General features: G+C 42.4%; 1 protein-coding gene across 3 annotated transcripts in view; it reads right to left on the bottom strand.

Annotated features, from left to right (window-relative positions):
* LOC119165635 (glycine receptor subunit alpha-2-like) overlaps positions 1-15,453 on the bottom strand; it is a 367,416-nt gene that overhangs the window by 82,503 nt on the left and 269,460 nt on the right. The window contains exon 1 of one of the 3 annotated variants that reach the window (XM_075873510.1): positions 4,981-5,663. The exons of the other annotated variants lie outside the window; for them this stretch is intronic. The gene's annotated coding sequence lies outside the window, so the exon portion shown is untranslated. Of the gene's footprint in view, positions 1-4,980; positions 5,664-15,453 lie in introns of those variants that run through there. 3 annotated transcript variants of the gene reach the window in all.

The raw sequence follows: 15,453 nt of genomic DNA on the forward strand, positions 1-15,453 counted from the left end.
ATATCCGCCACAGTTAATGAGTGAGCAAGAACAAGCTTTTGTAATGGGCTGAAGCAATGGATGACCCACTTGTTACGCTATTCGCATTGTGCGACGACTGGTTGGATGTTTCGCTCTTTTAAAGCCGTTTTAAAGTCGTAATATTGCGATTGCTTTCCCGACAACAAGCCTGCCTAAGGCAAGTTTGCCAGCAGGTCCCAAGCGCTGGCGTGGCTTATTGGTAGAATACTGGGCTGGCACCCAGTGGACCCGGGTTCGAGCCCCACTGTGTCATTGGTACTAGCATTTATATTTTGTGCTTTGTGGTTATGAACACTGGTGGTGGTGGTGTTCACAACTACGACAGCGCGTGACCCAAGTTGTGATGTCGTAACAGCTTTTGCTGTAAAAACCCTACAAATTATAAAGAAGTGCACAACAGTAAGTATCCACACAAGTTTTGAAGAGGTACAATGAAAAACACTGCTAAGTAAAATGTTACATGTTTTAATGGTAAAAAAAGAAGGATAAAAATTTACGTAATAAGTGACAACGTCGAATGACGTAATTACACACATCAGCAATGATAATAGGGTATTTTTTAGACAGTGTTCTTGTCGAACAATTGAGAATAAATAACTACATGCTGCCATTGTGGATGAAGAACGTCTTAAGTTGTTTTTTAGGTTTATCGAAGATTTCAATGTTTTAATTTTAATACATGTAGAAACAAGCGGGAATTCAATGTTGAAGTCTTTTTAAACCATTGTTAGTTCGAAAATATGATACGAACCAGAGAGGCTTTTGCCTAAGGCTGTGATGGGATGGTGTAGCTTGCCTAAGCTTACACAGTTTCAGAAAACAAGTGTTGTTTGATAGCAACCGTTTTTTGAATATTGTTATAAGATTAAATCTGTGTACTTTATCAATTGGTAAAATGTTGTATTCTCAGAATAAAGCACTTTTATGGGCGTCATATTTTTCGTTTGCAAAATGAAGATCTTCTGCGATAAAAATATTTTGTTTCTATATTCGTTAAATGTATCCGCCCACACCAGACTACAATAGTTTTTGTGAGATGAGAACAGCGCAATCAAGAGTAAAAGTTGGAGCTTCTCTGAAAGCATCTGCAGAAATTCAGAGAGGATGCTACATGTCCTTGCTATATTTCTAGTTCCTTTATTAACGTGTTGGTCCCAGTAAAGGTGTTTAATAAACTTACTCCTAATGACGGAGCTTCTTTTACAACTTAAATTATTTCAGGCCCTGGGTATATACCCAAAACCCCACAGACAGGTTCTGAGCTGGTGCGTACACCATAGCTTTGTATATTGTTGTGTTAATAGGCCAATTATTTACGGCACTCAACATAAAACATTGTTAAGAATGTTGTTGGTTGTATCTGCAAGCTTACCTAAATGAATGCTGTGAAAAAATATTTTAGTGCCATCTGCACAAATTATGAAATCCACACTACTGCTGATTCTTGTTATGTAGCGGACCCCAGGTGGTCTAAATTTCCGGAGCCCTCCACTACGGCGTCTCTCATAATCATATAGTGATTTTGGGACGTTAAACCCCACATATCAATCAATCAATCAATTGTTATGTAGCTGATGTAAACATTGAACATTTGGGGCCCTAATATTTTGCCCTGAGGTACAGCTGATCCTATAGTTTGTAAGGAGGATGAGCTGTCATTTATAGCTACCAATTGCTTTTTTTTTTATAGGAAGTGCGTTAATTCCTTGAACACTACTGTTTAAGAAGTTTACTTACTCTGCAGCTTCCAAATTAAAACAGTTTCCAAAAATTAGAAAAAGTAACGGTTTGAATAGTTGGAATGATAAAAAAAATGTCTTTTTTTATGAAGCAGTGCGCAAAGTAGCCCATAAGCACATGTTCTCACTGGGTTGCGACGTTGACGAAGACTGCAGGCAGCGTGTTCAAAATGAAACCCTTTATTTTGGCCGCTCTTATGGCAGGCAAACGGAAGGTGGAACCACAGACACGCACAATGTGCGCTGCTCGCGGCGAACAGTGTCGGTCATTGATAATCTTGTCTGCGGTAAACCAGGTGAATATTTATATATCACAGTGTTATTGCTAGCGAAAGCTCTAGAATAAACTTCTCTACTCGTGTACGGGGCGCAATCTTAACGCAGTCCTCTCAGACATTCGTGAGGCTTGCCGAACATTGCAAAATGGTCTGCGTTCAGCATTGCAAGCAGCTTTTGTGGGTTCAACTGGATTGTATAAATATTAAACAAAAAAGCGCATGCCAATAATTAAATATAAATGTATCTTGAATCAAACAGAGTACAGAACTATTTCATTTACGCATTTAAAGCCTCTAACTTTTGTGTGTACCTAATTGTTAGTTTAGTGGGCAGTGGTAAAGATGGGGCAGCTGACATTATGGTAGTTTAAAGGCTCGATTTCACATTTCAGCCAGCCCCATCATGGTCGTATAGTCGCTTAGGTAATCGGCTGCTGACCTGCAGGTCGGTGGATAGAATGCCGGTGGCGGTGGCTGCATTTACGAGGCAAAATTGCTGTTGACCCGAGTGCTCAAATTTGTGTGGATTGAAAAAACTCCAAGTGGTCTACATTTTCGAAGACCTCCGCTACGGTGTCTCTCATAATCATGTGGTGGTTTTGGGACGTTAAACTCCTATGTTAAACCACTCATATCATTCAATCAATATATCAATTAATATATCAATCAATCCGTTTTTAGATTCAGCCCGTTTAGTCACTGGGTGAAGGAGAATGTCACTGGTAATGTGTTAGATCTAACCATGAAGCTGACGATGTAGCCAACACTCCTAGCTATATTTTAGCACTCAACCTGTCACAATATGAGTGCACACCACATGACAGCTTTCTCTAAAAAAACTGCCTTATCACGCCAAAAAAAAAAAGAAGGCGATTTTCAAAAAAACTGATAAAAATTGCCACGGTTTTCGCTCGATATGACAACTTTTTCTTGTCCTCCTTCGCTTTCATAGTGTGTACGTAATGTTATTCCTAAGCATACGCCTAACTAAAGTAAGGCAATGACTACAAAACAAAGACTGAGTGCATGCTCTTCATTGGTGTGTTGTTGTAGCACAATTTTTAGTGTACAGTTATTCTGGTATTGTAGCCCATGATGTGCTCAGTAAAACTTTCAAAAGAGGCCACAACATGACAACACGATTGCGCATGAAGAACCTGAATGATTTAGATAGAACCAAAAAAAAAATTCGGAAGATCCCACGTACCTGGAAACCACGTTATGCGAAGCATGCGTAAAGAAGTTGATCGTGTTGCGTTTTTTTTATTGAGCGACACGTCATAAAATGACACTAAATTTATGTGCAAGCGTTGCACGCAGACATATGTTGAAGAGTTGCAGGTGCTTATATAACCAGTTCCTTGCACTTGCGCAACGATGTGAACTTAAACATGCGTATTAGCAACACCAGAAGCTGATATGAAGCGCTGGTGCCCGCGAGGATTCTAGCCCTCGACACTTCTACATCAGTTAACTTCAGCGCATGGCAACTAACCACAATTGATGAAAACCCGACTTGACGGCTGTATCAGAGGAGTACATATGTAATGCTTATAAAATTGGGTCGGCAACACTGACCACTATGAACGTTTCACGAAGATTACCGTCCATATTTGAAAAGAAGTTCCGAGACCTGGCGTAGCTCTGTGGTAAAATACTTCATTGCCACGCCGAATGCTTGAGTTCGATTCCAGCTGGGACCCCGATACTTATTCTTTGCATTCGTCGGGTCCACGCTATATGTCAGGTATTTGTTAACGCTAGCGCTTTAAATTTGCGCATGTGTGTTCTCGTCGTTCCTCAGTAGATACTAAGTGTCAAGCACCAGTGGCACCTACCCGCCCGTGGGTATGTGCCACTGTCTGGCGGGAAGTGTTTGACGACGTACGCGACGGGATTGTGACATTATTAATGTATTGACCAGCGCGTCATATTCGTCAAATCATTTTACCCTCCCTTGCTAATTTTGGTTCAAGCCAAGTAAAGGGGGTGACCACGAGAGCATCCAAACGTAAGCGGCTAGATAGTTAGATAAATAGATAGATCAATAGATACGCTAAAATTCCAAGACGTTCGCTAAGAAATGCTTCGCACTTAATAACGTTCAGTAATCAGAGCGTATGACAGCCCATGTCATCCATAGATAGGGGACGTATTGTGATTCATTTTTCGCATTGACGGTGTTTGACAGACATTGCAAAAGCAATAGTTTGTGAACTAACAACCTTTTCAACTAGTCAATGATGCATACATTTCGTCTCGTTCTTCTTGGCTTACTGCTTTCATCTTAATACTTCGTACTGAACGGGAAATAGTCGTGAAGCATGCGCTAAGAGAAGTGATCTTTTTCTTACTCAAATTTCGCCCATTCATTCAATGAACACCTTCCCCTGAAACTCGAACAAATTGACCACAACATAAGAACAAGTTCTTTATTGTTCGAATGAGCCAGCTTTTAGATAAGTTCTTTAACGAGGAGATAAATAACATAACTAATGCTTCTTCGGAGACTCTGATGAGTATGTCCACTGGAACGTAACAGCTTGTGCTGGCAAGTCCAGCTAAAAAAGTTGCTCTTAGGTGAATGAATAACTATTCGCTTAGAATGCAACAGCCGCGGCAGCGAATGCAAAGCGCGTGATAGGCAAATAACTGTAGACGTTGTGCGATATAGGCATGTTAATTGCTACCGCACGTCATGAAGGAGGTTCAAATTTAATTTGTGGTGTAGAGTATGAAAACGCAGCTTAAGGCATCTTGCCGTCAAATTTTCGTCTGAATCACCACCGCAATGAATGCGAAAAAAAGAATGAAAAAAAAAGACGCGGTGTAGAGCATGATGCTGTAAATACAACGAAATAAAAAATAAAGATGTCCATATTGGGTTGTTTTGAACCTCGGCCGTACTTATACGACAATATAAAATGACGTTTAACGCTCACCTGTTCAACGTCGATAACAGGGGCGATGCAAAGTGCCTCAGCAAGCTTTTCCAGGGCTTATTTTATCCAGCGCACACCGACTACGAAATTGGAGGTCAATGTTCAATCCTTCACCATTATTTGCCGGACGATGACCAGTTGCAACGTGGCCGAGAAAAGGCTTCTCTTTTTTTTTTTAGATCGTTAGCGCTCTAGCCACGCGTAGGATTAAAACAGTCAGTCACGGTCAGTAATCACTCCTCCGGAGCACCACTTGCCGTCACAACGGGCTACCAGTTACCACGATTCGAACAAAGCACTGTCTGTTCCACTTGTGAGAAGGCGTCAAACTGTTTTGCGGGCGACGTAGAATTCTTCGAAACACAACGTTATTTTTTTCAGGGGCACGTTTTAAAATCTCACGCACCAGGCAATAAAAATATATGATTTAAATAGCACCGAAAGAAGGGCGTCGCCACTGGAATGCACGTGTCGCGTGCGATGTCAAAGTCGATAAGATCCACGAACTGGCGACGAGAACTTTGCCGGCACGAGATACGGCACAGATAGAACAGTCACGTGCGAGTTGGGTCGAACTTCAGCAGAGCGGGCAGACGTGCGTGGCCCCGGTGAAAGCGCAGAGTCCGATCTGAAGCAGAAGGAAGCCCCGCGCTCCACGCATTCAAACAGGCGCCAGCGGGCGACCGAAGACCGGCGCGAAGTGGCGCAGCGCGGACTAGTAGGAATCGCCGTCGCGCGCTAAAGAAAGTATGAAAAAAAAAAAGGGAACCCCTTTCTCTTTTCCTTTCGCTCTCTTGGCTCCCTCGTTCCCTTTCCCGTGCTCCCCAAACTCCTCCCGATTCCCTTCACACGTAGTACTCCAAGCGGTCGCCAGAGGCTGCTCAGTGCTGCGCTCTAGCGGAAGAAAGAGAAAGTAGGCTGAACACGGCTGCAGGCAAAGCAGTTCTGGAGCGAGGATGACATAATAACGCTACAAAAAATAGCAAAAAAAAGATTAATCGGTGACAGGATCTGGCTGTGAAGGCATTGCGGCACAATGAAAGCGGAATCGTACGTAAACATTGAAAGGAAAGGACCTCGCCTGCCTCTTGTATCTTATTCTTCGAGTTTGCACCAATTTAGGCAGCCTAAGCAAATTACGAATTTCGGACTTCGACGCAGCACTGAGAAAGTGGTTAGGATGTCTTGTTTCCTTCATACAAAAAGGTGAGCAGAAGAGGTAGGCAGATGCTGCTAGCGGAAACAAATTCTGCAGATGGTATAGGTAAAGGCAACAAAGCGGGCACGGCAGGCGCTTAAAGCAAAAAAAGGAGCTCTTCTGTTTGTTTGAACTTAGCCTTAGGCGAAGTTCGTTTGCTTGCAACGGCTCCCATCTGTACGGTAAATATTAAAGAATTCTAGCCCATTTCTTTATTCGTGCTCTACTGACCGCACGGAAACCTGTAAGTTCACCGCTAATGTATACCTGTAAAATAATATGCCAAATGATGTCAGTCCTATTGCGAAAAAAAACTTTCGCGAATAACCGTTGATATAAGTGCCCCTTCTCCATCTTTCTCATATATATATATATATATATATATATATATATATATATATATATATATATATATATATATATATATATATATATATATATATATATATATATATATATATATATATATATATATATATATACTGGGAGTAATTATTCAATGGGCCAGTTTGTCTTCGTGAAGGTATGGGATATGGCACAACTGCATGACTGTGACGTTGTTTTCACTCACCAATATTCGAGTGTTTTTTTTCTCCTAAAATATTTTGAGTGCTGTTTTATTAGTTGAATCTATTGTTCTGATTGAAAACTATGTAGTTAAATTATTATGTGTACCTCCCCTACGTAATGCCTCACGGCGATGTAGGTGAAATGTAAATAAATAAATAAAGAAAATGAAAGCGTTGTCAACATGGTTATATATATTTATTTCCCAACAGTTTCGGGAGGGGTCCTCCCTTCGTGAGGGAATGAGTTACACTAACATGCACGCTCAAATGGTTGCTGCCGCGTCCCTCTCGCCTTGAAAGATGTTTGCGAGAGTTAGAAAGAACTAAAAAATAAAATAAAGAAAGAAAAAAAGAAGAAAAAAAAACCGCTGTGAACGCTGAGCACGAAACCACACTGACACTGAAATAAATATATTTAACCACGTTGACAACGCTCCCGTTGTGCCAAATATATATATATATATATATTTATATATGCATGGAGGCATTGTGCCTAAATAAAACTTAGTTACCACTAGCACCTTGGCCTGCGTTCTTCGAAAATCCTGTTCTAAAGGAAAATCTCCAAGTCCCGGGTGGTTTCTGGTAAGAGAAGGAAACCTTTCTTCCGAGGCTTCCACTTATAGCGACTCTAAATCGAGGCCTTGCAAGGTGCCCTGCTTTCAATTTAATACTGATTTATGGCTGGACGGCAAAAATGTCTATCGCCTCCGCGAACATCCTGCAACTGCACAATATCGCTGAGTACTTCTTTTTGAGAAAAGAGCAAATTCGTTTTCATCTTCAGAGCCACCAGACATCTACGTGTAGACATTAACGCATGCTAATTCACGCACCCATATTCACAGGAATTTGGGATAACCGTCACATTTCCCAGTCTTTTTCGCGCCTCTTAGTGCAGGCTTACGAAATATTTAGCCAAACTCGACGTGCGCCGACGCAATCTTCCGATTTCTAGCCTGGGTAACTACTTTGCACTTGAACCTTAGACGTGCACTTGAGCAATAAGAGCCTCTGGCGCAGGGCGACATACGCGACATTTAAGTGATACTTTAAACTCGTTACAAGAAGCGCTGCACTGCACAGGTGCTTGAAATGTAAGAACGTGCGAGCATTAGTAACCTTTTTGAAACCTAATCTTGGGAAGTACTCCCAGCAAGAGTTAACACGGTAGCGTGGCGTCATGGCGTGAACTTATGTTTCCAGCTGAAGATGTCATGATCCATAAGGAGTGCAGAAGCGATGGTTGTCTTAACGGGATAGTGGGGCTGGACAGAGATACTCAGAAGTGTGTTCCGGTATACAGATACTGAAATGCATGTACTGGAAGACGAAAATACAACTACTGTGGTGCATTTGTATTGACGTGACCGTATGTTTCTGAAATACTTTTGCAAAAAGACGATAAATGTGTTCGAGAATACAGGTGGACCGAAATACATCATACGAGTTCACAAATGCTAAAATACTTGTTTGATATTGGAAATAGTGATGCTTCGCAAAAACCTTCATTAGGCATACGATAATACCGAGATTAATGTTTTGCCGTGTTGAAACTGGCAATTCAAACATTTTGGTCGGTTCAAGAGCAAACACCAGTGAGTCAAAAAGAAGTATACTTTTCTTCTAGACGCAGTGTCTGTACTGCCGCATGGGCGTCGCCAAAGGGAGGGGGGGGGGTGCAACTGACCCCCGTTACGAAATATTAAGTTTTTCTTGCGTATATATACACACATATACAATCGAACGTATGAACATACATAAAGTACCTTACTGTTGAACGACCCCCGATAAGAATTTCTGGCTGCGCCCTTGTATTGTTGGTATTGTGGCGTTAACTGCACCCAAGGAATAGCATATAGGCACGCATTTAGAAAACGCTGGTTCGGCCTCAACCAGATGGCCGAAAAGATTCGCCGCCAAAAGGAGTTCAGGGTGTGACACTTGCTTTTGGGAACTGTGACTTTCATCGGCAGAACATGACTGCCTGCGTGATTCTGCGGTCACATGTTATCAGGCACTTTACACCACATGATGCATTCGATCCGCGTGAGAAACAATTCGTTTCCTTTCGCTGCGTCGGCGAGCAACGGGGTGCCCTTGCATGCCGTAGCACAGAAGGCTTACTTTTCACGTTAGGGAGAGACTAGCTTATACTTCCGACGAAAATTGCAACGAGATAGCGGTGTCCTGCACAGTAGCTCGACACAACAGATGCTTCTCAAAAGTATTTCCCTAGTCAGATACAAATACATTTTACAAATATATCCCGATAGAAAAAAAAAGACATACTCATAGATACTATCGCAATACTCTTGTATTGTGATACTTTTTAGCTTTGCGCGATAGCGTCAAAATGCTCGCTTCACAGAAATTTAAATGCTGGTGGTGGCATGGTTGTTTGTGAGCGAAAAATGAGCGTTGTCTGGGACAAAAAAAAATCTAGGATAGTTGCAAGCAAAGATTTAACAAACAATTAATCGGTCCGAGTGAGAATCAGACCATGCCCTTCTGCGTGGCAAGCAGGTGTTCCATGATGAAGCCACGCCAGTGCTTCATGCTGCTTCGTGTATGATAAAGAAGACTAAATGCTATGAAAGCATGGTCTCGTGAAAAGAGTCTCCGTTCAGTACTGCGAGACGGATTCTTTGAATCCCGCAAAGTCCCAAAACATGTATATTGCGCAAACAATGCGTGGTTTAGTGCTCACACATCTGTTACAAAGCTTACAGCTGCGTAGATGCGCGTGGCCCTTTTTCTGAGGCGTAGTGATTGATTGATTGATTGATTGATTGATTGATTGATTGATTGATTGATTGGTTGGTTGGTTGGTTGATTGATTGATTGATTGATTGATTGATTGATTGATTGATTGATTGATTGATTGATTGATTGATACGTAAAGTTCAACGTCCCAAAGCCACTATATGATTATGAGAGACGCCGTTGTGGAGGGCTCCGTGAATTTCGACCACCTGGGTTTCTTTAACGTGCACCCAAATCTGAGCACACTTGAGGCGTAGTGGCTACATGAACATTCACAAAACAAAGTATTGTAGCGTGGGGCGCGCTTCGCGACTGCACTTGCAATAGGCATTCTAGAGTAGTGTGTAACCTGCCACGGAGGTATATTGGTTCTAGCTCTCGACTGGTGAACCGCTCAGGTCACGGAATCGAATTCCGGCCACGGCTACCGAATTTTCGAAGGAGGCTAATACGCTCGAGGCACGCGTACTTGGATTTAGGTGCACGTTAGAGAACCCCAGGTGGCCAAAATTTCAAGAACGCTCCACTACAGAATCCCTCACAATCAAATCGTCATTTTGAAATGTTAAACGCCATAGATTATAATGATTATTAGGAGAGTTTGAAACAGCCAATGTTACGGAAGGGAATGTTCTTTCTTTTTTTTTTTTGGTTGAGGGCGACGCCCATGGAGCCTAATTACGTCACCGCGTTTTTCTCTTGAAACCGGAGCTCAAGCGCCCTCCATGTTTTATTTATCGAACGCGCTTTTACATGCTGGATCACGAAGTCGTCACCCAGCGCCTACTATTGATAAAGGCTCAATGAATCGTGGCCGCCCAGTGGTAACATCGGACAACGCCATCGCCTTCAGTATCTCCCGCAGATGTTTATCAGAATAACTGGTTCATCTAGCTGAGCTAATTAAAATTACAAAGTGCTTTTTCATTGTCTCCTGTGCAACTGTTCTCGCTAGAATAAACAACGCATGACGTTTCTGTGAACTTTGAGCAGACATTACCATATGCCTTCACAGAGCGCATTCGGAGCATACATCAGCCATGCCAGAACACCTCGATAGGACATCAGCTGTAACCAAACACCTCAGAAAACGGGTTTATCAAATGGTTCAAAACGCCATACGAACTCGCCTGCTGTATATGAAAGGGATTGACAACAGTTCACGAATACGCTGCGCCGCGTTAGTAATCTATCTATATTGCCACAATCCTATACCTGAAGTCTTGTTATCACTCCGTTACACTGTAATTATACGCGTAAAACACGCGTGCAGTGCTCAAAAAGCGGCGGGGCTATAGAAGATGATTTTGTTAAAATTACGCTCACAATGTGAACATTACAGACTATTCTGGAACCTACGGGGCCGCTAGTGATAGCGCAGGAATATTCGACGGTGCAGGTATAAAGTTGGACGTGCGTCAGCGTTTGCCAGTTGATCGACGGCCAGTGCTTTGTGCCAGTGTGTATCGCTGTTCTCTACCCTTCCCTTCACCGGCCACAAGTTCGAGTAAATAAACAGTTTGATATTTGATATGCAGCCTGATACATTCGTCGACGTCACGACCCCTTGAAAACACGCCAACGTTTTTATTGAATGACGAATTCCTTATTACATTCCACCCGCGTTAGTTTCAAACTAGATTAAGCCTAACTTATAACGCATATTGTCGGTGTCGAAAGCTTTACCAGCTATTATGGCGATGAAGACTCAGAATTCTTTGCATGATATGCTCCAGATTTTTTTTTAATTTAAGGCATCTCTTACGTGAATACCCTTTAAGCACTTATATAAACTCAATGCGTGGATAAGCGAGTATATATGAAGGCATGAATGGCTATCATACACCATTCTGTAAGGACGCAAATAGGGCCACATATGGGCCACATACCATAGGTCTTGATTAGTCTGCCGACCGCGTCTATAGAGGCATCGCAGCTGGAGTGCTGGGCGTTGCGTCACTGCACGCTTCACCGTTTGTCGAAGTTAGTCGTCTTTAAACCCTACTAATCACAAATATTACGTAAAAACAGCCCTTCGGCTTTGCCGGTCAACTCTTACTTGTTTGTAAGCGCTACTTACCCGCAACAAGCTTAGTCGAACTGAGAGAAATAAATTTTGCAGCTGCCCCCAAAGCATCTTGGTCTTTATGCGTGAATTCTTGAATGTATGGCACGTATCCTAAATCATGCGATTGATTTTCTTTGCAAAGCAGTAGCCTTAAAGCTACTGAGAAAACAGAATCGGCAGGCATCAAGGCGAAGAAATTTTCATGTGCATTATCAACACCGTGCTCATAATGTCCTTTTTATTGTTCTCCTAGCTCCGTCGCCAGTCTGATAAATCTGGCAGTGTTCGCTAATCAGTCCTGTTGTGCATCAAATAAGCTGCTTGGCATCTTTTTGCGTCATTGAAACTCAATTGAACGAAGTGATTGGTGGCCTCCGGTTGTTTCGCTTAACTGCGAAGTTCTTGAAGGGGTCGTGGAAAGGTCACTCCTAAAATGACAATGTGAAACCACTGGCCGCTGTACGCACTAACTAGGGGATTTTTTTGGTGGCGTCTGCCCAAGTGTAGACCTGCATAGACGCTCATAGAGGCAAAGCGTTCATGCTCGATTATCGTCCATGCAGGTTTACTTTTGTCTCGATTATGGCACCTAAAGTTTCACCTAGTCTTGCATGTAGCTGCCAGTGGTTTCGCATTGTCGTTTTAGGGTAGACATTCTCACGTCCTCTCTAAATTGTAGATAGAATTTTCCAGTCCTTGTAAATTCAAATCTACAACGCAACGTTGCTGGAAAGTTACCAAGGCAGTTATTATTATTATTATTATTATTATTATTATTATTATTATTATTATTATTATTATTATTATTATTATTATTATTATTATTATTATTATTATTATTATTATTATTATTATTATTATTATTCTGCCACGGGATTTCACCTACTCGTGCATAAAAACCGCGGGAGCAGTTCGAGAATGCATACGTCCTATTTCAAGACTATAGTGACGAGGCAAACTGTCACCTGAGGTTACGACAATCTGACTAGTTTGCGAGACATGGATAGAGTTCAAATACACAAATGCAGGAGAAGGGCACTGCGGTTAACCTTCGTGCCTCCTCCCCTCTGATGGGAAGCCTTACACATGCCATTGGGAGGCGCAGTCATAAAAAAAAATGTTCATAGAAGAATGTTCTGTCAAGCCCACATTCAAAAAACGATGTACGGTCGCAACGAAGATTCGCGTGAAGCAATTCCTGGCCTTCATTAAATGTGTGCAGTTGGTACAATGAAAAAAATAGTAGGCGATAAGAAGTGCCCGGCCGCGATTCCTTGAACCCCAGCCACTTTCTTTGCCCTTGATCATACGCAAAACGCGCCCTAATGTTTACTTTATTACATCTGCCCTTCGATGTAACAAATTCGTGCAGTACGCCTGCTTGTAGTTTTTGCTAGCACAATAAGCAGTGACTCTAATTGGGTTGTTCAACACTTTCACTAACGTGAATCACTCACTGGTAGCTTATCGCAAATTGAGTACTCCGGGTAACTGCATGGTACTAGCTTACACGCCAGAACGAAGCCTGTATAGCGAATTCTACAGTAGTAATGGACTTGTTGATGTAGCCTGCTTCACTTGAGATCAGCTGCTTCGTTGCGAGCTCACCACTGTTTCTGTACAAAGATAAAAGCTAGTGTAATATTGAACGGAACTATATGCCGCAGCAAAAAAAAAAAAAAAAAGCTTCGATGTGCTCTTGACAGCTTTGAAAGATAAATTTGAATATGAAAGACAAATGCGAGTGATATCGTACAATGGTTTAAAACTGTAAATCCGAAGTTTGCGTTATGTTTTAGGGAGTTTCAATATCGCAATGTGCCGTCTACGTTCTTTTTGTGTGGCCAAAGCTATAGAGGAACAATCCCGGAGAAGCTTCCCATAGGACATTTCATTTCGTAAGCAGTCGCAATGGCAGAAGCTTCGGACGGAGACAAGCGCTACTGTTTGAACGGAAATGGCCTGGGAGCTAAGCACGAGACCTTAAAGTAGCGTCTGTCGAAACACTAAAGTGTGCTCCGTATAGGGAGTCGGAATGTAGAAGCGAATTAGTAATTCATTCTCACACTGAGACCAGGCCGATTGCATGAAACTTAATGTGGGTAATATTTTAGGGGCCAAGCTCCTCTTAGTCTAACCTTGTCACTCGTCACGCGTAACCGAGAGAAGAGACGAGAAAGAAAAAGAAAGTAAAGAAAATATAAGACCATTTCTCGTCTCATTTCACAGATGGCGTTACTCTGCTGCTTCTCTCCGAAGTGCCGCGACTCTCCGATCGGCTGCTGCGCGTGCTTTTGCCTGAGTGCGCGGAGAACGAGTGCCTCTCTCAGTCTCTTGGATGGACGAAGCAGAAAGGCGGGTGCGTTGAAGATGCTTGCGCTTGGCTTTTCTTAGCTCGCATCTCGTCGGTGTTACCCGCGCGACATCTGCATTCTCGAACGCGATCGGACGCATGGAGACATGCACGGACGGATGGACACACGCAAGAATGCACGGATGGACACTTCGCTCCACTTATTATCATTCACTCTGTAGATATGCTGTGATTTTTCGCTTATTAAACTTGTTATCGTGGGGTAGGAACAATGGTTTAAGGAAAAACTACACTGAACACATGATTGTAATAAAATAATTAATAAATACAAGAAGTATGTTTATACCCAGCCTCTTATTTTATTTTGCCTGCTCATTAGAGACATCATGATGGCAATCTGTTATAACTAGCATGACCTTAGGACTTTAGCTCGCAGCCAATGCGCAGTAAAGGAACGTCCTTGCATATCACCAGCCAACTGTGGAACGTATGCTATAGCGTGACCGATTGCTGCAATCACGGACGAAATGACGCTGAAGGCGTCTAGATGCGCAGTGTAACGCCAGAAATAGATTCTACGCTAGCGCGGCTGTTCATGCTATATATATTCAGGGGCTCTATAGGTCACCACTAGTAGTGTCTGGTAGAAACCAAACGAGAAACTGGCAGATCAAACGCAATAGAGGAGGTCGAACACATCAGAGGAAAAGTTTGGCGTTAAAAAGGACAAACTGATTAGCTAGCTGGTAGCGCATAATTTCGAGCATTAGAACAAAGAATAAACTGGGCGGCGACAGATCATCGTGATTTGAAAACGCAGCATGTCCGTGTGATTCCTCGCGCTCACTCTTCAGAATTCAGCATGTTTTCTTTGAGATTTGCGGTTATATTGAAGCAAGAGTGAAGACTGCTTTTTGATATAATCAAGGCTCAACGCTTTTGAAAACTATAATTCATGAAGCCATAGCTTCACTTGGAAGCAGAAGAAGGGCGTATTCCGCGCTGCGTATGAGTGTTTTTTTTTTTTTTTTTGAGTAAGACTGTGTCTGTTTTGAAAGCCTGGTATAGCGTCGCACTACGTTAGCTAGCAGAGGTGAAGAGCTGGTTATATTTCTTTATTCTTTTAATAGAATTTCTCGCGGCGCCGCAAGCATGGCACCTGGGTCTATGTAATTTTGACAATTTATATTTGCCTGTTACCATCATTTTTGTTATTGCTTGCATTAATTTGCATTTAGTTAGTTTGAGCATGTCGTATTTAGGACTCGGGTTGGAGTACTTTCAGTTTTATTTCTGATCCCTTCCCAACACAACTAACGTTATTGCTGGGTGCATCACAATTTTTTTTCTGCTTCACTGTCTAACCAGCAATCTTATAGCCAGACTTGAAGCAAAAAATTGGACACGCTGGTGATCTAGACTTCAAGGGAGACGACGGCGGATAGTCACTCGAGCCCCGAAAGGGCACCGAAACACGAGAACCATCGTGACGCGTGTGCGAGACCCGAAAGCCGTTGGGGATTTATGCGGATATGAGATAGATTCGCTCTTACTCCTC

The sequence above is a fragment of the Rhipicephalus microplus genome, chromosome 9, assembly GCF_043290135.1.
Source record: "Rhipicephalus microplus isolate Deutch F79 chromosome 9, USDA_Rmic, whole genome shotgun sequence".
NCBI lineage: Eukaryota > Metazoa > Arthropoda > Arachnida > Ixodida > Ixodidae > Rhipicephalus > Rhipicephalus microplus.